At 41.0% G+C, this 26931-nt stretch overlaps 22 non-coding genes across 22 annotated transcripts; all 22 read left to right on the top strand.

Moving 5' to 3' along the window:
* Positions 1 to 715: 715 nt before the first annotated feature.
* LOC149981511 (signal recognition particle RNA) lies at positions 716 to 1014 on the top strand. Its single transcript, XR_016482972.1, has one exon.
* Positions 1015 to 1946: 932 nt separating this feature from the next.
* On the top strand, positions 1947 to 2246 carry LOC149981512 (signal recognition particle RNA). Its single transcript, XR_016482824.1, has one exon.
* Positions 2247 to 3177: 931 nt separating this feature from the next.
* LOC149981513 (signal recognition particle RNA) lies at positions 3178 to 3477 on the top strand. Its single transcript, XR_016482825.1, has one exon.
* A 931-nt stretch (positions 3478 to 4408) lies between these two features.
* On the top strand, positions 4409 to 4707 carry LOC149981514 (signal recognition particle RNA). Its single transcript, XR_016482888.1, has one exon.
* A 932-nt stretch (positions 4708 to 5639) lies between these two features.
* On the top strand, positions 5640 to 5938 carry LOC149981515 (signal recognition particle RNA). Its single transcript, XR_016482924.1, has one exon.
* Positions 5939 to 6868: 930 nt separating this feature from the next.
* LOC149981516 (signal recognition particle RNA) lies at positions 6869 to 7167 on the top strand. The gene has a single exon (XR_016482863.1).
* Positions 7168 to 8099: 932 nt separating this feature from the next.
* On the top strand, positions 8100 to 8398 carry LOC149981517 (signal recognition particle RNA). The gene has a single exon (XR_016482925.1).
* A 930-nt stretch (positions 8399 to 9328) lies between these two features.
* Positions 9329 to 9627, top strand: LOC149981518 (signal recognition particle RNA). Its single transcript, XR_016482844.1, has one exon.
* Positions 9628 to 10559: 932 nt separating this feature from the next.
* Positions 10560 to 10858, top strand: LOC149981519 (signal recognition particle RNA). Its single transcript, XR_016482822.1, has one exon.
* Positions 10859 to 11788: 930 nt separating this feature from the next.
* LOC149981520 (signal recognition particle RNA) lies at positions 11789 to 12087 on the top strand. Its single transcript, XR_016482845.1, has one exon.
* Positions 12088 to 13019: 932 nt separating this feature from the next.
* Positions 13020 to 13318, top strand: LOC149981521 (signal recognition particle RNA). Its single transcript, XR_016482926.1, has one exon.
* A 930-nt stretch (positions 13319 to 14248) lies between these two features.
* Positions 14249 to 14547, top strand: LOC149981522 (signal recognition particle RNA). Its single transcript, XR_016482846.1, has one exon.
* A 932-nt stretch (positions 14548 to 15479) lies between these two features.
* Positions 15480 to 15778, top strand: LOC149981523 (signal recognition particle RNA). The gene has a single exon (XR_016482931.1).
* A 930-nt stretch (positions 15779 to 16708) lies between these two features.
* On the top strand, positions 16709 to 17007 carry LOC149981524 (signal recognition particle RNA). The gene has a single exon (XR_016482853.1).
* A 932-nt stretch (positions 17008 to 17939) lies between these two features.
* Positions 17940 to 18238, top strand: LOC149981525 (signal recognition particle RNA). The gene has a single exon (XR_016482927.1).
* A 930-nt stretch (positions 18239 to 19168) lies between these two features.
* LOC149981526 (signal recognition particle RNA) lies at positions 19169 to 19467 on the top strand. The gene has a single exon (XR_016482847.1).
* A 931-nt stretch (positions 19468 to 20398) lies between these two features.
* LOC149981527 (signal recognition particle RNA) lies at positions 20399 to 20697 on the top strand. The gene has a single exon (XR_016482848.1).
* Positions 20698 to 21628: 931 nt separating this feature from the next.
* Positions 21629 to 21927, top strand: LOC149981528 (signal recognition particle RNA). Its single transcript, XR_016482849.1, has one exon.
* Positions 21928 to 22858: 931 nt separating this feature from the next.
* Positions 22859 to 23157, top strand: LOC149981529 (signal recognition particle RNA). Its single transcript, XR_016482850.1, has one exon.
* Positions 23158 to 24088: 931 nt separating this feature from the next.
* Positions 24089 to 24387, top strand: LOC149981530 (signal recognition particle RNA). Its single transcript, XR_016482851.1, has one exon.
* Positions 24388 to 25318: 931 nt separating this feature from the next.
* On the top strand, positions 25319 to 25617 carry LOC149981531 (signal recognition particle RNA). The gene has a single exon (XR_016482874.1).
* A 932-nt stretch (positions 25618 to 26549) lies between these two features.
* LOC149981532 (signal recognition particle RNA) lies at positions 26550 to 26848 on the top strand. The gene has a single exon (XR_016482826.1).
* Positions 26849 to 26931: the final 83 nt, after the last annotated feature.

Here is a 26931-nt window from a genome sequence, read left to right on the forward strand (position 1 = left end):
GATGCCTAGCATGAAACTGAGGCCAGCTCTCCCATCACCATCGACAGACAGACAGTTCGGATAGGTTCATTTACTTGTGTGAAATGAGCCACAATAATGATTAGCCAAATCATTGGGATTTGAGATTCACCTTCAATTAAGTCCCTTATTGAAGGTGATGCAAACGAATACAAAAAGTGGAATCATGTCATATGTTTGTACTAGATTAAGTTATACAAGGTTGGAATGTTGTTACATAATTTCAAATATAATAATTCATATATTTGACAATAATCAGAAAACAATTGAAATCACACTGTGCATATTTTAGACTGCATAATTGCATTGGGAAAGAGCTCTCAAACTAGCCAAATTACATTCACCATCACTAAAGGCATTTGATATGCATATCTATTGATTTGGTGTTTTGCCTATTTGTTGTGTACAACTTTTGATGATACACCTTTGATGATATATTTAGGCAGATTATATATATTTTACCTGTTTTTGCATGACATCACATTTATTGTGTGTTTCTGCATATGTACCAATATCTTCAAATCAACCTAAACCTACCAAGGGACCAACTGGACATCCAATGACAGTGTATGCACTAGCTTTATAGAAGCAGCACTTCTTAGTTTTTCCCATGCAAAGGCCTTTAGCCTACAACCATCCTTTGTAATTATGTCACACACTCCTACCTCTATCACCTTTACCTGCAGCTGAATATCTCGCCGGGTGCAGTGGCATGTGCCTGTAATCCAAGTCACTGGGAGGCTGAGGTTGGTGGATCAAGTGAGCTGAGGAGCTCTGGGCTGCAGCACGCTATGTTGAACGGGTGTCCATGCTAAGTTCGGTATCGATATGGTGTTCCTAGGGGAGCCTGGGACCACCAGGTTGTCTAAGGAGGGGTGAACCGGCCCAGGTCGGAAACGAAGCAGGTCAAATCCCCCGTGCTGTCCAGTGGTGGGATAATACCTGTGAGTAGATGCTGCAGTGCAGCCTTGGCAAAACATTGAGACCTAATCTTTTCATTTTTTAAAAACCTATTTTTATCTGCTACACAAATTGTCACTTCGAAATGTTTAGCAGACCATGAAAAGTCGACACTGTTTTGCAGCTTTCCAAAAACAATTACCGTTATACCTTCTGATAATCGAGAATTATACTGACTACTACTGACGAAATGTGTGAATACCGGCAACAAAATGCAGCACGGACCGTTGAGGGAGGAGTAAGTGCTAGCGCGATGCCTAGCATGAAACTGAGGCCAGCTCTCCCATCACCATCGACAGACAGACAGTTCGGATAGGTTCATTTACTTGTGTGAAATGAGCCACAATAATGATTAGCCAAATCATTGGAATTTGAGATTCACCTTCAATTAAATCCCTTATTGAAGGTGATGCAAACGAATACAAAAAGTGGAATCATGTCATATGTTTGTACTAGATTAAGTTATACAAGGTTGGAATGTTGTTACATAATTTCAAATATAATAATTCATATATTTGACAATAATCAGAAAACAATTGAAATCACACTGTGCATATTTTAGACTGCATAATTGCATTGGGAAAGAGCTCTCAAACTAGCCAAATTACATTCACCATCACTAAAGGCATTTGATATGCATATCTATTGATTTGGTGTTTTGCCTATTTGTTGTGTACAACTTTTGATGATACACCTTTGATGATATATTTAGGCAGATTATATATATTTTACCTGTTTTTGCATGACATCACATTTCTTGTGTGTTTCTGCATATGTACCAATATCTTCAAATCAAACCAAAACCTACCAAGGGACCAACTGGACATCCAATGACAGTGTATGCACTAGCTTTATAGAAGCAGCACTTCTTAGTTTATACCATGCAAAGGCCTTTAGCCAACAACCATCCTTCGTAATTATGTCACACACTCCTACCTCTATCACCTTTACCTGCTGCTGAATATCTCGCCGGGTGCGTTGGCATGTGCCTGTAATCCAAGTCACTGGGAGGCTGAGGTTGGTGGATCAAGTGAGCTGAGGAGCTCTGGGCTGCAGCACGCTATGTCGAACGGGTGTCCACGCTAAGTTCGGTATCGATATGGTGTTCCTAGGGGGAGCCTGGGACCACCAGGTTGTCTAAGGAGGGGTGAACCGGCCCAGGTCGGAAACGAAGCAGGTCAAATCCCCCGTGCTGTCCAGTAGTGGGATAATACCTGTGAGTAGATGCTGCAGTGCAGCCTTGGCAAAACATCGAGACCTAATCTTTTTATTTTTTTAAAACCTATTTTTATCTGCTACACAAATTGTCACTTCGAAATGTTTAGCAGACCATGAAAAGTCGACACTGTTTTGCAGCTTTCCAAAAACAATTACGTTATACCTTCTGATAATCGAGAATTATACTGACTACTACTGACGAAATGTGTGAATACCGGCAACAAAATGCAGCACGGACCGTTGAGGGAGGAGTAAGTGCTAGCGCGATGCCTAGCATGAAACTGAGGCCAGCTCTCCCATCACCATCGACAGACAGACAGTTCGGATAGGTTCATTTACTTGTGTGAAATGAGCCACAATAATGATTAGCCAAATCATTGGAATTTGAGATTCACCTTCAATTAAGTCCCTTATTGAAGGTGATGCAAACGAATACAAAAAGTGGAATCATGTCATATGTTTGTACTAGATTAAGTTATACAAGGTTGGAATGTTGTTACATAATTTCAAATATAATAATTCATATATTTGACAATAATCAGAAAACAATTGAAATCACACTGTGCATATTTTAGACTGCATAATTGCATTGGGAAAGAGCTCTCAAACTAGCCAAATTACATTCACCATCACTAAAGGCATTTGATATGCATATCTATTGATTTGGTGTTTTGCCTATTTGTTGTGTACAACTTTTGATGATACACCTTTGATGATATATTTAGGCAGATTATATATATTTTACCTGTTTTTGCATGACATCACATTTCTTGTGTGTTTCTGCATATGTACCAATATCTTCAAATCAAACCAAAACCTACCAAGGGACCAACTGGACATCCAATGACAGTGTATGCACTAGCTTTATAGAAGCAGCACTTCTTAGTTTATACCATGCAAAGGCCTTTAGCCAACAACCATCCTTCGTAATTATGTCACACACTCCTACCTCTATCACCTTTACCTGCTGCTGAATATCTCGCCGGGTGCGTTGGCATGTGCCTGTAATCCAAGTCACTGGGAGGCTGAGGTTGGTGGATCAAGTGAGCTGAGGAGCTCTGGGCTGCAGCACGCTATGTCGAACGGGTGTCCACGCTAAGTTCGGTATCGATATGGTGTTCCTAGGGGGAGCCTGGGACCACCAGGTTGTCTAAGGAGGGGTGAACCGGCCCAGGTCGGAAACGAAGCAGGTCAAATCCCCCGTGCTGTCCAGTAGTGGGATAATACCTGTGAGTAGATGCTGCAGTGCAGCCTTGGCAAAACATCGAGACCTAATCTTTTTATTTTTTTAAAACCTATTTTTATCTGCTACACAAATTGTCACTTCGAAATGTTTAGCAGACCATGAAAAGTCGACACTGTTTTGCAGCTTTCCAAAAACAATTACGTTATACCTTCTGATAATCGAGAATTATACTGACTACTACTGACGAGATGTGTGGATACCGGTAACAAAATGCAGCACGGACCGTTGAGGGAGGAGTAAGTGCTAGCGCGATGCCTAGCATGAAACTGAGGCCAGCTCTCCCATCACCATCGACAGACAGACAGTTCGGATAGGTTCATTTACTTGTGTGAAATGAGCCACAATAATGATTAGCCAAATCATTGGAATTTGAGATTCACCTTCAATTAAGTCCCTTATTGAAGGTGATGCAAACGAATACAAAAAGTGGAATCATGTCATATGTTTGTACTAGATTAAGTTATACAAGGTTGGAATGTTGTTACATAATTTCAAATATAATAATTCATATATTTGACAATAATCAGAAAACAATTGAAATCACACTGTGCATATTTTAGACTGCATAATTGCATTGGGAAAGAGCTCTCAAACTAGGCAAATTACATTCACCATCACTAAAGGCATTTGATATGCATATCTATTGATTTGGTGTTTTCCCTATTTGTTGTGTACAACTTTTGATGATACACCTTTGATGATATATTTAGGCAGATTATATATATTTTACCTGTTTTTGCATGACATCACATTTCTTGTGTGTTTCTGCATATGTACCAATATCTTCAAATCAAACCAAAACCTACCAAGGGACCAACTGGACATCCAATGACAGTGTATGCACTAGCTTTATAGAAGCAGCACTTCTTAGTTTTTCCCATGCAAAGGCCTTTAGCCTACAACCATCCTTCGTAATTATGTCACACACTCCTACCTCTATCACCTTTACCTGCAGCTGAATATCTCGCCGGGTGCAGTGGCATGTGCCTGTAATCCAAGTCACTGGGAGGCTGAGGTTGGTGGATCAAGTGAGCTGAGGAGCTCTGGGCTGCAGCACGCTATATCGAACGGGTGTCCATGCTAAGTTCGGTATCGATATGGTGTTCCTAGGGGAGCCTGGGACCACCAGGTTGTCTAAGGAGGGGTGAACCGGCCCAGGTCGGAAACGAAGCAGGTCAAATCCCCCGTGCTGTCCAGTGGTGGGATAATACCTGTGAGTAGATGCTGCAGTGCAGCCTTGGCAAAACATCGAGACCTAATCTTTTCATTTTTTAAAAACCTATTTTTATCTGCTACACAAATTGTCACTTCGAAATGTTTAGCAGACCATGAAAAGTCGACACTGTTTTGCAGCTTTCCAAAAACAATTACCGTTATACCTTCTGATAATCGAGAATTATACTGACTACTACTGACGAAATGTGTGAATACCGGCAACAAAATGCAGCACGGACCGTTGAGGGAGGAGTAAGTGCTAGCGCGATGCCTAGCATGAAACTGAGGCCAGCTCTCCCATCACCATCGACAGACAGACAGTTCGGATAGGTTCATTTACTTGTGTGAAATGAGCCACAATAATGATTAGCCAAATCATTGGGATTTGAGATTCACCTTCAATTAAGTCCCTTATTGAAGGTGATGCAAACGAATACAAAAAGTGGAATCATGTCATATGTTTGTACTAGATTAAGTTATACAAGGTTGGAATGTTGTTACATAATTTCAAATATAATAATTCATATATTTGACAATAATCAGAAAACAATTGAAATCACACTGTGCATATTTTAGACTGCATAATTGCATTGGGAAAGAGCTCTCAAACTAGCCAAATTACATTCACCATCACTAAAGGCATTTGATATGCATATCTATTGATTTGGTGTTTTGCCTATTTGTTGTGTACAACTTTTGATGATACACCTTTGATGATATATTTAGGCAGATTATATATATTTTACCTGTTTTTGCATGACATCACATTTCTTGTGTGTTTCTGCATATGTACCAATATCTTCAAATCAAACCAAAACCTACCAAGGGACCAACTGGACATCCAATGACAGTGTATGCACTAGCTTTATAGAAGCAGCACTTCTTAGTTTATACCATGCAAAGGCCTTTAGCCAACAACCATCCTTCGTAATTATGTCACACACTCCTACCTCTATCACCTTTACCTGCTGCTGAATATCTCGCCGGGTGCGTTGGCATGTGCCTGTAATCCAAGTCACTGGGAGGCTGAGGTTGGTGGATCAAGTGAGCTGAGGAGCTCTGGGCTGCAGCACGCTATGTCGAACGGGTGTCCACGCTAAGTTCGGTATCGATATGGTGTTCCTGGGGGAGCCTGGGACCACCAGGTTGTCTAAGGAGGGGTGAACCGGCCCAGGTCGGAAACGAAGCAGGTCAAATCCCCCGTGCTGTCCAGTAGTGGGATAATACCTGTGAGTAGATGCTGCAGTGCAGCCTTGGCAAAACATCGAGACCTAATCTTTTTATTTTTTTAAAACCTATTTTTATCTGCTACACAAATTGTCACTTCGAAATGTTTAGCAGACCATGAAAAGTCGACACTGTTTTGCAGCTTTCCAAAAACAATTACGTTATACCTTCTGATAATCGAGAATTATACTGACTACTACTGACGAGATGTGTGGATACCGGTAACAAAATGCAGCACGGACCGTTGAGGGAGGAGTAAGTGCTAGCGCGATGCCTAGCATGAAACTGAGGCCAGCTCTCCCATCACCATCGACAGACAGACAGTTCGGATAGGTTCATTTACTTGTGTGAAATGAGCCACAATAATGATTAGCCAAATCATTGGAATTTGAGATTCACCTTCAATTAAGTCCCTTATTGAAGGTGATGCAAACGAATACAAAAAGTGGAATCATGTCATATGTTTGTACTAGATTAAGTTATACAAGGTTGGAATGTTGTTACATAATTTCAAATATAATAATTCATATATTTGACAATAATCAGAAAACAATTGAAATCACACTGTGCATATTTTAGACTGCATAATTGCATTGGGAAAGAGCTCTCAAACTAGGCAAATTACATTCACCATCACTAAAGGCATTTGATATGCATATCTATTGATTTGGTGTTTTGCCTATTTGTTGTGTACAACTTTTGATGATACACCTTTGATGATATATTTAGGCAGATTATATATATTTTACCTGTTTTTGCATGACATCACATTTCTTGTGTGTTTCTGCATATGTACCAATATCTTCAAATCAACCTAAACCTACCAAGGGACCAACTGGACATCCAATGACAGTGTATGCACTAGCTTTATAGAAGCAGCACTTCTTAGTTTTTCCCATGCAAAGGCCTTTAGCCTACAACCATCCTTCGTAATTATGTCACACACTCCTACCTCTATCACCTTTACCTGCAGCTGAATATCTCGCCGGGTGCAGTGGCATGTGCCTGTAATCCAAGTCACTGGGAGGCTGAGGTTGGTGGATCAAGTGAGCTGAGGAGCTCTGGGCTGCAGTACGCTATGTCGAACGGGTGTCCATGCTAAGTTCGGTATCGATATGGTGTTCCTAGGGGAGCCTGGGACCACCAGGTTGTCTAAGGAGGGGTGAACCGGCCCAGGTCGGAAACGAAGCAGGTCAAATCCCCCGTGCTGTCCAGTGGTGGGATAATACCTGTGAGTAGATGCTGCAGTGCAGCCTTGGCAAAACATCGAGACCTAATCTTTTTATTTTTTTAAAACCTATTTTTATCTGCTACACAAATTGTCACTTCGAAATGTTTAGCAGACCATGAAAAGTCGACACTGTTTTGCAGCTTTCCAAAAACAATTACCGTTATACCTTCTGATAATCGAGAATTATACTGACTACTACTGACGAAATGTGTGAATACCGGCAACAAAATGCAGCACGGACCGTTGAGGGAGGAGTAAGTGCTAGCGCGATGCCTAGCATGAAACTGAGGCCAGCTCTCCCATCACCATCGACAGACAGACAGTTCGGATAGGTTCATTTACTTGTGTGAAATGAGCCACAATAATGATTAGCCAAATCATTGGAATTTGAGATTCACCTTCAATTAAGTCCCTTATTGAAGGTGATGCAAACGAATACAAAAAGTGGAATCATGTCATATGTTTGTACTAGATTAAGTTATACAAGGTTGGAATGTTGTTACATAATTTCAAATATAATAATTCATATATTTGACAATAATCAGAAAACAATTGAAATCACACTGTGCATATTTTAGACTGCATAATTGCATTGGGAAAGAGCTCTCAAACTAGCCAAATTACATTCACCATCACTAAAGGCATTTGATATGCATATCTATTGATTTGGTGTTTTGCCTATTTGTTGTGTACAACTTTTGATGATACACCTTTGATGATATATTTAGGCAGATTATATATATTTTACCTGTTTTTGCATGACATCACATTTCTTGTGTGTTTCTGCATATGTACCAATATCTTCAAATCAAACCAAAACCTACCAAGGGACCAACTGGACATCCAATGACAGTGTATGCACTAGCTTTATAGAAGCAGCACTTCTTAGTTTATACCATGCAAAGGCCTTTAGCCAACAACCATCCTTCGTAATTATGTCACACACTCCTACCTCTATCACCTTTACCTGCTGCTGAATATCTCGCCGGGTGCGTTGGCATGTGCCTGTAATCCAAGTCACTGGGAGGCTGAGGTTGGTGGATCAAGTGAGCTGAGGAGCTCTGGGCTGCAGCACGCTATGTCGAACGGGTGTCCACGCTAAGTTCGGTATCGATATGGTGTTCCTGGGGGAGCCTGGGACCACCAGGTTGTCTAAGGAGGGGTGAACCGGCCCAGGTCGGAAACGAAGCAGGTCAAATCCCCCGTGCTGTCCAGTAGTGGGATAATACCTGTGAGTAGATGCTGCAGTGCAGCCTTGGCAAAACATCGAGACCTAATCTTTTTATTTTTTTAAAACCTATTTTTATCTGCTACACAAATTGTCACTTCGAAATGTTTAGCAGACCATGAAAAGTCGACACTGTTTTGCAGCTTTCCAAAAACAATTACGTTATACCTTCTGATAATCGAGAATTATACTGACTACTACTGACGAGATGTGTGGATACCGGTAACAAAATGCAGCACGGACCGTTGAGGGAGGAGTAAGTGCTAGCGCGATGCCTAGCATGAAACTGAGGCCAGCTCTCCCATCACCATCAACAGACAGACAGTTCGGATAGGTTCATTTACTTGTGTGAAATGAGCCACAATAATGATTAGCCAAATCATTGGAATTTGAGATTCACCTTCAATTAAGTCCCTTATTGAAGGTGATGCAAACGAATACAAAAAGTGGAATCATGTCATATGTTTGTACTAGATTAAGTTATACAAGGTTGGAATGTTGTTACATAATTTCAAATATAATAATTAATATATTTGACAATAATCAGAAAACAATTGAAATCACACTGTGCATATTTTAGACTGCATAATTGCATTGGGAAAGAGCTCTCAAACTAGGCAAATTACATTCACCATCACTAAAGGCATTTGATATGCATATCTATTGATTTGGTGTTTTGCCTATTTGTTGTGTACAACTTTTGATGATACACCTTTGATGATATATTTAGGCAGATTATATATATTTTACCTGTTTTTGCATGACATCACATTTATTGTGTGTTTCTGCATATGTACCAATATCTTCAAATCAACCTAAACCTACCAAGGGACCAACTGGACATCCAATGACAGTGTATGCACTAGCTTTATAGAAGCAGCACTTCTTAGTTTTTCCCATGCAAAGGCCTTTAGCCTACAACCATCCTTCGTAATTATGTCACACACTCCTACCTCTATCACCTTTACCTGCAGCTGAATATCTCGCCGGGTGCAGTGGCATGTGCCTGTAATCCAAGTCACTGGGAGGCTGAGGTTGGTGGATCAAGTGAGCTGAGGAGCTCTGGGCTGCAGCACGCTATGTCGAACGGGTGTCCATGCTAAGTTCGGTATCGATATGGTGTTCCTAGGGGAGCCTGGGACCACCAGGTTGTCTAAGGAGGGGTGAACCGGCCCAGGTCGGAAACGAAGCAGGTCAAATCCCCCGTGCTGTCCAGTGGTGGGATAATACCTGTGAGTAGATGCTGCAGTGCAGCCTTGGCAAAACATCGAGACCTAATCTTTTTATTTTTTTAAAACCTATTTTTATCTGCTACACAAATTGTCACTTCGAAATGTTTAGCAGACCATGAAAAGTCGACACTGTTTTGCAGCTTTCCAAAAACAATTACCGTTATACCTTCTGATAATCGAGAATTATACTGACTACTACTGACGAAATGTGTGAATACCGGCAACAAAATGCAGCACGGACCGTTGAGGGAGGAGTAAGTGCTAGCGCGATGCCTAGCATGAAACTGAGGCCAGCTCTCCCATCACCATCGACAGACAGACAGTTCGGATAGGTTCATTTACTTGTGTGAAATGAGCCACAATAATGATTAGCCAAATCATTGGAATTTGAGATTCACCTTCAATTAAGTCCCTTATTGAAGGTGATGCAAACGAATACAAAAAGTGGAATCATGTCATATGTTTGTACTAGATTAAGTTATACAAGGTTGGAATGTTGTTACATAATTTCAAATATAATAATTCATATATTTGACAATAATCAGAAAACAATTGAAATCACACTGTGCATATTTTAGACTGCATAATTGCATTGGGAAAGAGCTCTCAAACTAGCCAAATTACATTCACCATCACTAAAGGCATTTGATATGCATATCTATTGATTTGGTGTTTTGCCTATTTGTTGTGTACAACTTTTGATGATACACCTTTGATGATATATTTAGGCAGATTATATATATTTTACCTGTTTTTGCATGACATCACATTTCTTGTGTGTTTCTGCATATGTACCAATATCTTCAAATCAAACCAAAACCTACCAAGGGACCAACTGGACATCCAATGACAGTGTATGCACTAGCTTTATAGAAGCAGCACTTCTTAGTTTATACCATGCAAAGGCCTTTAGCCAACAACCATCCTTCGTAATTATGTCACACACTCCTACCTCTATCACCTTTACCTGCTGCTGAATATCTCGCCGGGTGCGTTGGCATGTGCCTGTAATCCAAGTCACTGGGAGGCTGAGGTTGGTGGATCAAGTGAGCTGAGGAGCTCTGGGCTGCAGCACGCTATGTCGAACGGGTGTCCACGCTAAGTTTGGTATCGATATGGTGTTCCTGGGGGAGCCTGGGACCACCAGGTTGTCTAAGGAGGGGTGAACCGGCCCAGGTCGGAAACGAAGCAGGTCAAATCCCCCGTGCTGTCCAGTGGTGGGATAATACCTGTGAGTAGATGCTGCAGTGCAGCCTTGGCAAAACATCGAGACCTAATCTTTTTATTTTTTAAAACCTATTTTTATCTGCTACACAAATTGTCACTTCGAAATGTTTAGCAGACCATGAAAAGTCGACACTGTTTTGCAGCTTTCCAAAAACAATTACCGTTATACCTTCTGATAATCGAGAATTATACTGACTACTACTGACGAAATGTGTGAATACCGGCAACAAAATGCAGCACGGACCGTTGAGGGAGGAGTAAGTGCTAGCGCGATGCCTAGCATGAAACTGAGGCCAGCTCTCCCATCACCATCGACAGACAGACAGTTCGGATAGGTTCATTTACTTGTGTGAAATGAGCCACAATAATGATTAGCCAAATCATTGGAATTTGAGATTCACCTTCAATTAAGTCCCTTATTGAAGGTGATGCAAACGAATACAAAAAGTGGAATCATGTCATATGTTTGTACTAGATTAAGTTATACAAGGTTGGAATGTTGTTACATAATTTCAAATATAATAATTCATATATTTGACAATAATCAGAAAACAATTGAAATCACACTGTGCATATTTTAGACTGCATAATTGCATTGGGAAAGAGCTCTCAAACTAGGCAAATTACATTCACCATCACTAAAGGCATTTGATATGCATATCTATTGATTTGGTGTTTTGCCTATTTGTTGTGTACAACTTTTGATGATACACCTTTGATGATATATTTAGGCAGATTATATATATTTTACCTGTTTTTGCATGACATCACATTTCTTGTGTGTTTCTGCATATGTACCAATATCTTCAAATCAACCTAAACCTACCAAGGGACCAACTGGACATCCAATGACAGTGTATGCACTAGCTTTATAGAAGCAGCACTTCTTAGTTTTTCCCATGCAAAGGCCTTTAGCCTACAACCATCCTTCGTAATTATGTCACACACTCCTACCTCTATCACCTTTACCTGCAGCTGAATATCTCGCCGGGTGCAGTGGCATGTGCCTGTAATCCAAGTCACTGGGAGGCTGAGGTTGGTGGATCAAGTGAGCTGAGGAGCTCTGGGCTGCAGCACGCTATGTCGAACGGGTGTCCATGCTAAGTTCGGTATCGATATGGTGTTCCTAGGGGAGCCTGGGACCACCAGGTTGTCTAAGGAGGGGTGAACCGGCCCAGGTCGGAAACGAAGCAGGTCAAATCCCCCGTGCTGTCCAGTGGTGGGATAATACCTGTGAGTAGATGCTGCAGTGCAGCCTTGGCAAAACATCGAGACCTAATCTTTTTATTTTTTTAAAACCTATTTTTATCTGCTACACAAATTGTCACTTCGAAATGTTTAGCAGACCATGAAAAGTCGACACTGTTTTGCAGCTTTCCAAAAACAATTACCGTTATACCTTCTGATAATCGAGAATTATACTGACTACTACTGACGAAATGTGTGAATACCGGCAACAAAATGCAGCACGGACCGTTGAGGGAGGAGTAAGTGCTAGCGCGATGCCTAGCATGAAACTGAGGCCAGCTCTCCCATCACCATCGACAGACAGACAGTTCGGATAGGTTCATTTACTTGTGTGAAATGAGCCACAATAATGATTAGCCAAATCATTGGAATTTGAGATTCACCTTCAATTAAGTCCCTTATTGAAGGTGATGCAAACGAATACAAAAAGTGGAATCATGTCATATGTTTGTACTAGATTAAGTTATACAAGGTTGGAATGTTGTTACATAATTTCAAATATAATAATTCATATATTTGACAATAATCAGAAAACAATTGAAATCACACTGTGCATATTTTAGACTGCATAATTGCATTGGGAAAGAGCTCTCAAACTAGCCAAATTACATTCACCATCACTAAAGGCATTTGATATGCATATCTATTGATTTGGTGTTTTGCCTATTTGTTGTGTACAACTTTTGATGATACACCTTTGATGATATATTTAGGCAGATTATATATATTTTACCTGTTTTTGCATGACATCACATTTCTTGTGTGTTTCTGCATATGTACCAATATCTTCAAATCAAACCAAAACCTACCAAGGGACCAACTGGACATCCAATGACAGTGTATGCACTAGCTTTATAGAAGCAGCACTTCTTAGTTTATACCATGCAAAGGCCTTTAGCCAACAACCATCCTTCGTAATTATGTCACACACTCCTACCTCTATCACCTTTACCTGCTGCTGAATATCTCGCCGGGTGCGTTGGCATGTGCCTGTAATCCAAGTCACTGGGAGGCTGAGGTTGGTGGATCAAGTGAGCTGAGGAGCTCTGGGCTGCAGCACGCTATGTCGAACGGGTGTCCACGCTAAGTTCGGTATCGATATGGTGTTCCTGGGGGAGCCTGGGACCACCAGGTTGTCTAAGGAGGGGTGAACCGGCCCAGGTCGGAAACGAAGCAGGTCAAATCCCCCGTGCTGTCCAGTAGTGGGATAATACCTGTGAGTAGATGCTGCAGTGCAGCCTTGGCAAAACATCGAGACCTAATCTTTTTATTTTTTTAAAACCTATTTTTATCTGCTACACAAATTGTCACTTCGAAATGTTTAGCAGACCATGAAAAGTCGACACTGTTTTGCAGCTTTCCAAAAACAATTACGTTATACCTTCTGATAATCGAGAATTATACTGACTACTACTGACGAGATGTGTGGATACCGGTAACAAAATGCAGCACGGACCGTTGAGGGAGGAGTAAGTGCTAGCGCGATGCCTAGCATGAAACTGAGGCCAGCTCTCCCATCACCATCGACAGACAGACAGTTCGGATAGGTTCATTTACTTGTGTGAAATGAGCCACAATAATGATTAGCCAAATCATTGGAATTTGAGATTCACCTTCAATTAAGTCCCTTATTGAAGGTGATGCAAACGAATACAAAAAGTGGAATCATGTCATATGTTTGTACTAGATTAAGTTATACAAGGTTGGAATGTTGTTACATAATTTCAAATATAATAATTAATATATTTGACAATAATCAGAAAACAATTGAAATCACACTGTGCATATTTTAGACTGCATAATTGCATTGGGAAAGAGCTCTCAAACTAGGCAAATTACATTCACCATCACTAAAGGCATTTGATATGCATATCTATTGATTTGGTGTTTTGCCTATTTGTTGTGTACAACTTTTGATGATACACCTTTGATGATATATTTAGGCAGATTATATATATTTTACCTGTTTTTGCATGACATCACATTTCTTGTGTGTTTCTGCATATGTACCAATATCTTCAAATCAACCTAAACCTACCAAGGGACCAACTGGACATCCAATGACAGTGTATGCACTAGCTTTATAGAAGCAGCACTTCTTAGTTTTTCCCATGCAAAGGCCTTTAGCCTACAACCATCCTTCGTAATTATGTCACACACTCCTACCTCTATCACCTTTACCTGCAGCTGAATATCTCGCCGGGTGCAGTGGCATGTGCCTGTAATCCAAGTCACTGGGAGGCTGAGGTTGGTGGATCAAGTGAGCTGAGGAGCTCTGGGCTGCAGCACGCTATGTCGAACGGGTGTCCATGCTAAGTTCGGTATCGATATGGTGTTCCTAGGGGAGCCTGGGACCACCAGGTTGTCTAAGGAGGGGTGAACCGGCCCAGGTCGGAAACGAAGCAGGTCAAATCCCCCGTGCTGTCCAGTGGTGGGATAATACCTGTGAGTAGATGCTGCAGTGCAGCCTTGGCAAAACATCGAGACCTAATCTTTTTATTTTTTTAAAACCTATTTTTATCTGCTACACAAATTGTCACTTCGAAATGTTTAGCAGACCATGAAAAGTCGACACTGTTTTGCAGCTTTCCAAAAACAATTACCGTTATACCTTCTGATAATCGAGAATTATACTGACTACTACTGACGAAATGTGTGAATACCGGCAACAAAATGCAGCACGGACCGTTGAGGGAGGAGTAAGTGCTAGCGCGATGCCTAGCATGAAACTGAGGCCAGCTCTCCCATCACCATCGACAGACAGACAGTTCGGATAGGTTCATTTACTTGTGTGAAATGAGCCACAATAATGATTAGCCAAATCATTGGAATTTGAGATTCACCTTCAATTAAGTCCCTTATTGAAGGTGATGCAAACGAATACAAAAAGTGGAATCATGTCATATGTTTGTACTAGATTAAGTTATACAAGGTTGGAATGTTGTTACATAATTTCAAATATAATAATTCATATATTTGACAATAATCAGAAAACAATTGAAATCACACTGTGCATATTTTAGACTGCATAATTGCATTGGGAAAGAGCTCTCAAACTAGCCAAATTACATTCACCATCACTAAAGGCATTTGATATGCATATCTATTGATTTGGTGTTTTGCCTATTTGTTGTGTACAACTTTTGATGATACACCTTTGATGATATATTTAGGCAGATTATATATATTTTACCTGTTTTTGCATGACATCACATTTCTTGTGTGTTTCTGCATATGTACCAATATCTTCAAATCAAACCAAAACCTACCAAGGGACCAACTGGACATCCAATGACAGTGTATGCACTAGCTTTATAGAAGCAGCACTTCTTAGTTTATACCATGCAAAGGCCTTTAGCCAACAACCATCCTTCGTAATTATGTCACACACTCCTACCTCTATCACCTTTACCTGCTGCTGAATATCTCGCCGGGTGCGTTGGCATGTGCCTGTAATCCAAGTCACTGGGAGGCTGAGGTTGGTGGATCAAGTGAGCTGGGGAGCTCTGGGCTGCAGCACGCTATGTCGAACGGGTGTCCACGCTAAGTTCGGTATCGATATGGTGTTCCTGGGGGAGCCTGGGACCACCAGGTTGTCTAAGGAGGGGTGAACCGGCCCAGGTCGGAAACGAAGCAGGTCAAATCCCCCGTGCTGTCCAGTAGTGGGATAATACCTGTGAGTAGATGCTGCAGTGCAGCCTTGGCAAAACATCGAGACCTAATCTTTTTATTTTTTTAAAACCTATTTTTATCTGCTACACAAATTGTCACTTCGAAATGTTTAGCAGACCATGAAAAGTCGACACTGTTTTGCAGCTTTCCAAAAACAATTACGTTATACCTTCTGATAATCGAGAATTATACTGACTACTACTGACGAGATGTGTGGATACCGGTAACAAAATGCAGCACGGACCGTTGAGGGAGGAGTAAGTGCTAGCGCGATGCCTAGCATGAAACTGAGGCCAGCTCTCCCATCACCATCGACAGACAGACAGTTCGGATAGGTTCATTTACTTGTGTGAAATGAGCCACAATAATGATTAGCCAAATCATTGGAATTTGAGATTCACCTTCAATTAAGTCCCTTATTGAAGGTGATGCAAACGAATACAAAAAGTGGAATCATGTCATATGTTTGTACTAGATTAAGTTATACAAGGTTGGAATGTTGTTACATAATTTCAAATATAATAATTAATATATTTGACAATAATCAGAAAACAATTGAAATCACACTGTGCATATTTTAGACTGCATAATTGCATTGGGAAAGAGCTCTCAAACTAGGCAAATTACATTCACCATCACTAAAGGCATTTGATATGCATATCTATTGATTTGGTGTTTTGCCTATTTGTTGTGTACAACTTTTGATGATACACCTTTGATGATATATTTAGGCAGATTATATATATTTTACCTGTTTTTGCATGACATCACATTTATTGTGTGTTTCTGCATATGTACCAATATCTTCAAATCAACCTAAACCTACCAAGGGACCAACTGGACATCCAATGACAGTGTATGCACTAGCTTTATAGAAGCAGCACTTCTTAGTTTTTCCCATGCAAAGGCCTTTAGCCTACAACCATCCTTCGTAATTATGTCACACACTCCTACCTCTATCACCTTTACCTGCAGCTGAATATCTCGCCGGGTGCAGTGGCATGTGCCTGTAATCCAAGTCACTGGGAGGCTGAGGTTGGTGGATCAAGTGAGCTGAGGAGCTCTGGGCTGCAGCACGCTATGTCGAACGGGTGTCCATGCTAAGTTCGGTATCGATATGGTGTTCCTAGGGGAGCCTGGGACCACCAGGTTGTCTAAGGAGGGGTGAACTGGCCCAGGTCGGAAACGAAGCAGGTCAAATCCCCCGTGCTGTCCAGTGGTGGGATAATACCTGTGAGTAGATGCTGCAGTGCAGCCTTGGCAAAACATCGAGACCTAATCTTTTTATTTTTTTAAAACCTATTTTTATCTGCTACACAAATTGTCACTTCGAAATGTTTAGCAGACCATGAAAAGTCGACACTGTTTTGCAGCTTTCCAAAAACAATTACCGTTATACCTTCTGATAATCGAGAATTATACTGACTACTACTGACGAAATGTGTGAATACCGGCAACAAAATGCAGCACGGACCGTTGAGGGAGGAGTAAGTGCTAGCGCGATGCCTAGCATGAAACTGAGGCCAGCTCTCCCATCACCATCGACAGACAGACAGTTCGGATAGGTTCATTTACTTGTGTGAAATGAGCCACAATAATGATTAGCCAAATCATTGGAATTTGAGATTCACCTTCAATTAAGTCCCTTATTGAAGGTGATGCAAACGAATACAAAAAGTGGAATCATGTCATATGTTTGTACTAGATTAAGTTATACAAGGTTGGAATGTTGTTACATAATTTCAAATATAATAATTCATATATTTGACAATAATCAGAAAACAATTGAAATCACACTGTGCATATTTTAGACTGCATAATTGCATTGGGAAAGAGCTCTCAAACTAGCCAAATTACATTCACCATCACTAAAGGCATTTGATATGCATATCTATTGATTTGGTGTTTTGCCTATTTGTTGTGTACAACTTTTGATGATACACCTTTGATGATATATTTAGGCAGATTATATATATTTTACCTGTTTTTGCATGACATCACATTTCTTGTGTGTTTCTGCATATGTACCAATATCTTCAAATCAAACCAAAACCTACCAAGGGACCAACTGGACATCCAATGACAGTGTATGCACTAGCTTTATAGAAGCAGCACTTCTTAGTTTATACCATGCAAAGGCCTTTAGCCAACAACCATCCTTCGTAATTATGTCACACACTCCTACCTCTATCACCTTTACCTGCTGCTGAATATCTCGCCGGGTGCGTTGGCATGTGCCTGTAATCCAAGTCACTGGGAGGCTGAGGTTGGTGGATCAAGTGAGCTGAGGAGCTCTGGGCTGCAGCACGCTATGTCGAACGGGTGTCCACGCTAAGTTCGGTATCGATATGGTGTTCCTGGGGGAGCCTGGGACCACCAGGTTGTCTAAGGAGGGGTGAACCGGCCCAGGTCGGAAACGAAGCAGGTCAAATCCCCCGTGCTGTCCAGTAGTGGGATAATACCTGTGAGTAGATGCTGCAGTGCAGCCTTGGCAAAACATCGAGACCTAATCTTTTTATTTTTTTAAAACCTATTTTTATCTGCTACACAAATTGTCACTTCGAAATGTTTAGCAGACCATGAAAAGTCGACACTGTTTTGCAGCTTTCCAAAAACAATTACGTTATACCTTCTGATAATCGAGAATTATACTGACTACTACTGACGAGATGTGTGGATACCGGTAACAAAATGCAGCACGGACCGTTGAGGGAGGAGTAAGTGCTAGCGCGATGCCTAGCATGAAACTGAGGCCAGCTCTCCCATCACCATCGACAGACAGACAGTTCGGATAGGTTCATTTACTTGTGTGAAATGAGCCACAATAATGATTAGCCAAATCATTGGAATTTGAGATTCACCTTCAATTAAGTCCCTTATTGAAGGTGATGCAAACGAATACAAAAAGTGGAATCATGTCATATGTTTGTACTAGATTAAGTTATACAAGGTTGGAATGTTGTTACATAATTTCAAATATAATAATTCATATATTTGACAATAATCAGAAAACAATTGAAATCACACTGTGCATATTTTAGACTGCATAATTGCATTGGGAAAGAGCTCTCAAACTAGGCAAATTACATTCACCATCACTAAAGGCATTTGATATGCATATCTATTGATTTGGTGTTTTGCCTATTTGTTGTGTACAACTTTTGATGATACACCTTTGATGATATATTTAGGCAGATTATATATATTTTACCTGTTTTTGCATGACATCACATTTATTGTGTGTTTCTGCATATGTACCAATATCTTCAAATCAACCTAAACCTACCAAGGGACCAACTGGACATCCAATGACAGTGTATGCACTAGCTTTATAGAAGCAGCACTTCTTAGTTTTTCCCATGCAAAGGCCTTTAGCCTACAACCATCCTTCGTAATTATGTCACACACTCCTACCTCTATCACCTTTACCTGCAGCTGAATATCTCGCCGGGTGCAGTGGCATGTGCCTGTAATCCAAGTCACTGGGAGGCTGAGGTTGGTGGATCAAGTGAGCTGAGGAGCTCTGGGCTGCAGCACGCTATGTCGAACGGGTGTCCATGCTAAGTTCGGTATCGATATGGTGTTCCTAGGGGAGCCTGGGACCACCAGGTTGTCTAAGGAGGGGTGAACCGGCCCAGGTCGGAAACGAAGCAGGTCAAATCCCCCGTGCTGTCCAGTGGTGGGATAATACCTGTGAGTAGATGCTGCAGTGCAGCCTTGGCAAAACATCGAGACCTAATCTTTTTATTTTTTTAAAACCTATTTTTATCTGCTACACAAATTGTCACTTCGAAATGTTTAGCAGACCATGAAAAGTCGACACTGTTTTGCAGCTTTCCAAAAACAATTACCGTTATACCTTCTGATAATCGAGAATTATACTGACTACTACTGACGAAATGTGTGAATACCGGCAACAAAATGCAGCACGGACCGTTGAGGGAGGAGTAAGTGCTAGCGCGATGCCTAGCATGAAACTGAGGCCAGCTCTCCCATCACCATCGACAGACAGACAGTTCGGATAGGTTCATTTACTTGTGTGAAATGAGCCACAATAATGATTAGCCAAATCATTGGAATTTGAGATTCACCTTCAATTAAGTCCCTTATTGAAGGTGATGCAAACGAATACAAAAAGTGGAATCATGTCATATGTTTGTACTAGATTAAGTTATACAAGGTTGGAATGTTGTTACATAATTTCAAATATAATAATTCATATATTTGACAATAATCAGAAAACAATTGAAATCACACTGTGCATATTTTAGACTGCATAATTGCATTGGGAAAGAGCTCTCAAACTAGGCAAATTACATTCACCATCACTAAAGGCATTTGATATGCATATCTATTGATTTGGTGTTTTGCCTATTTGTTGTGTACAACTTTTGATGATACACCTTTGATGATATATTTAGGCAGATTATATATATTTTACCTGTTTTTGCATGACATCACATTTATTGTGTGTTTCTGCATATGTACCAATATCTTCAAATCAACCTAAACCTACCAAGGGACCAACTGGACATCCAATGACAGTGTATGCACTAGCTTTATAGAAGCAGCACTTCTTAGTTTTTCCCATGCAAAGGCCTTTAGCCTACAACCATCCTTCGTAATTATGTCACACACTCCTACCTCTATCACCTTTACCTGCAGCTGAATATCTCGCCGGGTGCAGTGGCATGTGCCTGTAATCCAAGTCACTGGGAGGCTGAGGTTGGTGGATCAAGTGAGCTGAGGAGCTCTGGGCTGCAGCACGCTATGTCGAACGGGTGTCCATGCTAAGTTCGGTATCGATATGGTGTTCCTAGGGGAGCCTGGGACCACCAGGTTGTCTAAGGAGGGGTGAACCGGCCCAGGTCGGAAACGAAGCAGGTCAAATCCCCCGTGCTGTCCAGTGGTGGGATAATACCTGTGAGTAGATGCTGCAGTGCAGCCTTGGCAAAACATCGAGACCTAATCTTTTTATTTTTTTAAAACCTATTTTTATCTGCTACACAAATTGTCACTTCGAAATGTTTAGCAGACCATGAAAAGTCGACACTGTTTTGCAGCTTTCCAAAAACAATTACCGTTATACCTTCTGATAATCGAGAATTATACTGACTACTACTGACGAAATGTGTGAATACCGGCAACAAAATGCAGCACGGACCGTTGAGGGAGGAGTAAGTGCTAGCGCGATGCCTAGCATGAAACTGAGGCCAGCTCTCCCATCACCATCGACAGACAGACAGTTCGGATAGGTTCATTTACTTGTGTGAAATGAGCCACAATAATGATTAGCCAAATCATTGGAATTTGAGATTCACCTTCAATTAAGTCCCTTATTGAAGGTGATGCAAACGAATACAAAAAGTGGAATCATGTCATATGTTTGTACTAGATTAAGTTATACAAGGTTGGAATGTTGTTACATAATTTCAAATATAATAATTCATATATTTGACAATAATCAGAAAACAATTGAAATCACACTGTGCATATTTTAGACTGCATAATTGCATTGGGAAAGAGCTCTCAAACTAGGCAAATTACATTCACCATCACTAAAGGCATTTGATATGCATATCTATTGATTTGGTGTTTTGCCTATTTGTTGTGTACAACTTTTGATGATACACCTTTGATGATATATTTAGGCAGATTATATATATTTTACCTGTTTTTGCATGACATCACATTTATTGTGTGTTTCTGCATATGTACCAATATCTTCAAATCAACCTAAACCTACCAAGGGACCAACTGGACATCCAATGACAGTGTATGCACTAGCTTTATAGAAGCAGCACTTCTTAGTTTTTCCCATGCAAAGGCCTTTAGCCTACAACCATCCTTTGTAATTATGTCACACACTCCTACCTCTATCACCTTTACCTGCAGCTGAATATCTCGCCGGGTGCAGTGGCATGTGCCTGTAATCCAAGTCACTGGGAGGCTGAGGTTGGTGGATCAAGTGAGCTGAGGAGCTCTGGGCTGCAGCACGCTATGTCGAACGGGTGTCCATGCTAAGTTCGGTATCGATATGGTGTTCCTAGGGGAGCCTGGGACCACCAGGTTGTCTAAGGAGGGGTGAACCGGCCCAGGTCGGAAACGAAGCAGGTCAAATCCCCCGTGCTGTCCAGTGGTGGGATAATACCTGTGAGTAGATGCTGCAGTGCAGCCTTGGCAAAACATCGAGACCTAATCTTTTCATTTTTTAAAAACCTATTTTTATCTGCTACACAAATTGTCACTTCGAAATGTTTAGCAGACCATGAAAAGTCGACACTGTTTTGCAGCTTTCCAAAAACAATTACCGTTATACCTTCTGATAATCGAGAATTATACTGACTACTACTGACGAAATGTGTGAATACCGGCAACAAAATGCAGCACGGACCGTTGAGGGAGGAGTAAGTGCTAGCGCGATGCCTAGCATGAAACTGAGGCCAGCTCTCCCATCACCATCGACAGACAGACAGTTCGGATAGGTTCATTTACTTGTGTGAAATGAGCCACAATAATGATTAGCCAAATCATTGGAATTTGAGATTCACCTTCAATTAAGTCCCTTATTGAAGGTGATGCAAACGAATACAAAAAGTGGAATCATGTCATATGTTTGTACTAGATTAAGTTATACAAGGTTGGAATGTTGTTACATAATTTCAAATATAATAATTCATATATTTGACAATAATCAGAAAACAATTGAAATCACACTGTGCATATTTTAGACTGCATAATTGCATTGGGAAAGAGCTCTCAAACTAGGCAAATTACATTCACCATCACTAAAGGCATTTGATATGCATATCTATTGATTTGGTGTTTTGCCTATTTGTTGTGTACAACTTTTGATGATACACCTTTGATGATATATTTAGGCAGATTATATATATTTTACCTGTTTTTGCATGACATCACATTTATTGTGTGTTTCTGCATATGTACCAATATCTTCAAATCAACCTAAACCTACCAAGGGACCAACTGGACATCCAATGACAGTGTATGCACTAGCTTTATAGAAGCAGCACTTCTTAGTTTTTCCCATGCAAAGGCCTTTAGCCTACAACCATCCTTTGTAATTATGTCACACACTCCTACCTCTATCACCTTTACCTGCAGCTGAATATCTCGCCGGGTGCAGTGGCATGTGCCTGTAATCCAAGTCACTGGGAGGCTGAGGTTGGTGGATCAAGTGAGCTGAGGAGCTCTGGGCTGCAGCACGCTATGTCGAACGGGTGTCCATGCTAAGTTCGGTATCGATATGGTGTTCCTAGGGGAGCCTGGGACCACCAGGTTGTCTAAGGAGGGGTGAACCGGCCCAGGTCGGAAACGAAGCAGGTCAAATCCCCCGTGCTGTCCAGTGGTGGGATAATACCTGTGAGTAGATGCTGCAGTGCAGCCTTGGCAAAACATCGAGACCTAATCTTTTCATTTTTTAAAAACCTATTTTTATCTGCTACACAAATTGTCACTTCGAAATGTTTAGCAGACCATGAAAAGTCGACACTGTTTTGCAGCTTTCCAAAAACAATTACCGTTATACCTTCTGATAATCGAGAATTATACTGACTACTACTGACGAAATGTGTGAATACCGGCAACAAAATGCAGCACGGACCGTTGAGGGAGGAGTAAGTGCTAGCGCGATGCCTAGCATGAAACTGAGGCCAGCTCTCCCATCACCATCGACAGACAGACAGTTCGGATAGGTTCATTTACTTGTGTGAAATGAGCCACAATAATGATTAGCCAAATCATTGGAATTTGAGATTCACCTTCAATTAAGTCCCTTATTGAAGGTGATGCAAACGAATACAAAAAGTGGAATCATGTCATATGTTTGTACTAGATTAAGTTATACAAGGTTGGAATGTTGTTACATAATTTCAAATATAATAATTCATATATTTGACAATAATCAGAAAACAATTGAAATCACACTGTGCATATTTTAGACTGCATAATTGCATTGGGAAAGAGCTCTCAAACTAGGCAAATTACATTCACCATCACTAAAGGCATTTGATATGCATATCTATTGATTTGGTGTTTTGCCTATTTGTTGTGTACAACTTTTGATGATACACCTTTGATGATATATTTAGGCAGATTATATATATTTTACCTGTTTTTGCATGACATCACATTTATTGTGTGTTTCTGCATATGTACCAATATCTTCAAATCAACCTAAACCTACCAAGGGACCAACTGGACATCCAATGACAGTGTATGCACTAGCTTTATAGAAGCAGCACTTCTTAGTTTTTCCCATGCAAAGGCCTTTAGCCTACAACCATCCTTTGTAATTATGTCACACACTCCTACCTCTATCACCTTTACCTGCAGCTGAATATCTCGCCGGGTGCAGTGGCATGTGCCTGTAATCCAAGTCACTGGGAGGCTGAGGTTGGTGGATCAAGTGAGCTGAGGAGCTCTGGGCTGCAGCACGCTATGTCGAACGGGTGTCCATGCTAAGTTCGGTATCGATATGGTGTTCCTAGGGGAGCCTGGGACCACCAGGTTGTCTAAGGAGGGGTGAACCGGCCCAGGTCGGAAACGAAGCAGGTCAAATCCCCCGTGCTGTCCAGTGGTGGGATAATACCTGTGAGTAGATGCTGCAGTGCAGCCTTGGCAAAACATCGAGACCTAATCTTTTCATTTTTTAAAAACCTATTTTTATCTGCTACACAAATTGTCACTTCGAAATGTTTAGCAGACCATGAAAAGTCGACACTGTTTTGCAGCTTTCCAAAAACAATTACCGTTATACCTTCTGATAATCGAGAATTATACTGACTACTACTGACGAAATGTGTGAATACCGGCAACAAAATGCAGCACGGACCGTTGAGGGAGGAGTAAGTGCTAGCGCGATGCCTAGCATGAAACTGAGGCCAGCTCTCCCATCACCATCGACAGACAGACAGTTCGGATAGGTTCATTTACTTGTGTGAAATGAGCCACAATAATGATTAGCCAAATCATTGGAATTTGAGATTCACCTTCAATTAAGTCCCTTATTGAAGGTGATGCAAACGAATACAAAAAGTGGAATCATGTCATATGTTTGTACTAGATTAAGTTATACAAGGTTGGAATGTTGTTACATAATTTCAAATATAATAATTCATATATTTGACAATAATCAGAAAACAATTGAAATCACACTGTGCATATTTTAGACTGCATAATTGCATTGGGAAAGAGCTCTCAAACTAGGCAAATTACATTCACCATCACTAAAGGCATTTGATATGCATATCTATTGATTTGGTGTTTTGCCTATTTGTTGTGTACAACTTTTGATGATACACCTTTGATGATATATTTAGGCAGATTATATATATTTTACCTGTTTTTGCATGACATCACATTTATTGTGTGTTTCTGCATATGTACCAATATCTTCAAATCAACCTAAACCTACCAAGGGACCAACTGGACATCCAATGACAGTGTATGCACTAGCTTTATAGAAGCAGCACTTCTTAGTTTTTCCCATGCAAAGGCCTTTAGCCTACAACCATCCTTTGTAATTATGTCACACACTCCTACCTCTATCACCTTTACCTGCAGCTGAATATCTCGCCGGGTGCAGTGGCATGTGCCTGTAATCCAAGTCACTGGGAGGCTGAGGTTGGTGGATCAAGTGAGCTGAGGAGCTCTGGGCTGCAGCACGCTATGTCGAACGGGTGTCCATGCTAAGTTCGGTATCGATATGGTGTTCCTAGGGGAGCTTGGGACCACCAGGTTGTCTAAGGAGGGGTGAACCGGCCCAGGTCGGAAACGAAGCAGGTCAAATCCCCCGTGCTGTCCAGTGGTGGGATAATACCTGTGAGTAGATGCTGCAGTGCAGCCTTGGCAAAACATCGAGACCTAATCTTTTCATTTTTTAAAAACCTATTTTTATCTGCTACACAAATTGTCACTTCGAAATGTTTAGCAGACCATGAAAAGTCGACACTGTTTTGCAGCTTTCCAAAAACAATTACCGTTATACCTTCTGATAATCGAGAATTATACTGACTACTACTGACGAAATGTGTGAATACCGGCAACAAAATGCAGCACGGACCGTTGAGGGAGGAGTAAGTGCTAGCGCGATGCCTAGCATGAAACTGAGGCCAGCTCTCCCATCACCATCGACAGACAGACAGTTCGGATAGGTTCATTTACTTGTGTGAAATGAGCCACAATAATGATTAGCCAAATCATTGGAATTTGAGATTCACCTTCAATTAAGTCCCTTATTGAAGGTGATGCAAACAAATACAAAAAGTGGAATCATGTCATATGTTTGTACTAGATTAAGTTATACAAGGTTGGAATGTTGTTACATAATTTCAAATATAATAATTCATATATTTGACAATAATCAGAAAACAATTGAAATCACACTGTGCATATTTTAGACTGCATAATTGCATTGGGAAAGAGCTCTCAAACTAGCCAAATTACATTCACCATCACTAAAGGCATTTGATATGCATATCTATTGATTTGGTGTTTTGCCTATTTGTTGTGTACAACTTTTGATGATACACCTTTGATGATATATTTAGGCAGATTATATATATTTTACCTGTTTTTGCATGACATCACATTTCTTGTGTGTTTCTGCATATGTACCAATATCTTCAAATCAAACCAAAACCTACCAAGGGACCAACTGGACATCCAATGACAGTGTATGCACGAGCTTTATAGAAGCAGCACTTCTTAGTTTATACCATGCAAAGGCCTTTAGCCAACAACCATCCTTCGTAATTATGTCACACACTCCTACCTCTATCACCTTTACCTGCAGCTGAATATCTCGCTGGGTGCAGTGGCATGTGCCTGTAATCCAAGTCACTGGGAGGCTGAGGTTGGTGGATCAAGTGAGCTGAGGAGCTCTGGGCTGCAGCACGCTATGTCGAACGGGTGTCCACGCTAAGTTCGGTATCGATATGGTGTTCCTAGGGGAGCCTGGGACCACCAGGTTGTCTAAGGAGGGGTGAACCGGCCCAGGTCGGAAACGAAGCAGGTCAAATCCCCCGTGCTGTCCAGTGGTGGGATAATACCTGTGAGTAGATGCTGCAGTGCAGCCTTGGCAAAACATCGAGACCTAATCTTTTCATTTTTTAAAAACCTATTTTTATCTGCTACACAAATTGTCACTTCGAAATGTTTAGCAGACCATGAAAAGTCGACACTGTTT

Source organism: Oncorhynchus mykiss, chromosome 8 (genome assembly GCF_057628025.1).
Source record: "Oncorhynchus mykiss isolate SJ-2025 chromosome 8, ASM5762802v1, whole genome shotgun sequence".
In the NCBI taxonomy this organism is placed as follows: Eukaryota; Metazoa; Chordata; class Actinopteri; order Salmoniformes; family Salmonidae; genus Oncorhynchus; species Oncorhynchus mykiss.